This window comes from Zingiber officinale, chromosome 10B (assembly GCF_018446385.1).
Source record: "Zingiber officinale cultivar Zhangliang chromosome 10B, Zo_v1.1, whole genome shotgun sequence".
NCBI classification, from domain to species: Eukaryota; Viridiplantae; Streptophyta; class Magnoliopsida; order Zingiberales; family Zingiberaceae; genus Zingiber; species Zingiber officinale.
Window position 1 is genome coordinate 89345997 of NC_056005.1, and position 1487 is coordinate 89347483.

Here is a 1487-nt window from a genome sequence, read left to right on the forward strand (position 1 = left end):
AAAGTGGCGTTGATTGAGGAATTTGCTTAAACCCTAGCTCTCGCTACAGAACCCCAGCACTTTATCTCTCTCCTCTTCCTTTCTTCTCCTGTCTCTCTGCTCGACGCCGCTCCCTCGTGCCTCAGGAAATCTACCTCATCAACGTCGTTGAGTCAGCCCCCTCCCCACTGCTGCCAGCGATGCCAAGCATCCCTGCACAGTGTCGTCGGCCTCCCTTCTGCCCTAGCCGACCACCACAGTGCTTGCCGACGCCGCCGTCTCTCGACCCCAGCGCCGACTTTCTCCACTTGACCGTGCCCTAGCCTTTCTTCTCCAACTCAGCGCCGACACCCTTCCTCTCTTTCTCTGCATTTCGAAACTGACCCAACGCCGGCCACCGTCTGTAGCTAGGCACCGTCGACCCCACAGTAGACCACTTATTCCTGGTTTTCCCTTCGGGATGGTGCCCTAGTCATCGCCACCTGTACTGCCGGTGAGTGGTTGTATTGAGCAGATTTTCTTCCTCACTGGGACTAGTTTCTCTTGTGTGTTCTTGTCAGGATGAGCTCCAACAGCGGCTTCACGGTCACGTACTCATCATCCATTTACCTTTGTTTTGGTTGTGAGCTTGATCTTGCATCTACTGCCCAATTGATTTTCAGATTTACAAGGAGCAGTTCCATCATATCACTGATGAGGTAAATGCATCAAATCATTTCCCCCTTTGTTGGCTTGGTTTCGTTGCAAGGTTGCCCTCTTATGATTTTTATGTTAGATTATTCTGTTTGGATTAGGAATTCAATTGGGCATATGGAATGTGAAGATTTTGGATCAGTATTGGGGATATTGATTCAAGGTAAGTTATGTGTGGAGTTTTGGTTGTATTTCTATGAGTATTTGGAGGATATGCATTTGTATTGGATTATGTTGGAAATATTGTAACCTGCAGTTGCTAGATTAATTGTGGATTTAGGTAAGTTATGATGGATTCATGTTTAACTTAAGCTAATGTGATTATGGAAGGCTTAATCTATTGTAGTTGTGATGAATTAAGTACAGCTGATTTATGTTGGATTAGATTTAATCCTTGGATTTATTAGAGATGATCATATTGCTAATCGTAAGTTGATCAGCGAAAGGAAATGATTGTGTTGATTGAGGATTATTGATTAAGAAGATTAATTCAAGTTAATCATTAATTAGGATTAATTAATGATGGATCGATTAGGATTTTTCCTGATTAAGTTAGGTTGGATTTAGCTAGTTGTTGTTTATAAAATTAGCTAAATTGTATATCACGTTATCTGCAGGACTGTGATTCGAGACGGGCGTCTCGATATTGGATTGGTTTGATTCGATCTACATTGGAGGCGGGTACCTTGACTTATCTTTTTGATATGTCTTGTTGATATGTCTAGTAGGTTATAGCCTTTAGTAATAATTATGTTCGTCCTTATTTCGGTACGTCACTACCGGATACTCGTTACATGCTTGTTTGCTCACCTGTT

The 1487-nt window shown here is 42.8% G+C and overlaps 1 long non-coding RNA gene across 1 annotated transcript; it reads left to right on the forward strand.

Moving 5' to 3' along the window:
* Nucleotides 1–435: 435 nt before the first annotated feature.
* On the forward strand, nucleotides 436–829 carry LOC122028752. Its single transcript, XR_006124945.1, has 3 exons — nucleotides 436–472; nucleotides 540–677; nucleotides 774–829. It is a non-coding gene; the product is annotated as an uncharacterized LOC122028752 (long non-coding RNA).
* Nucleotides 830–1487: the final 658 nt, after the last annotated feature.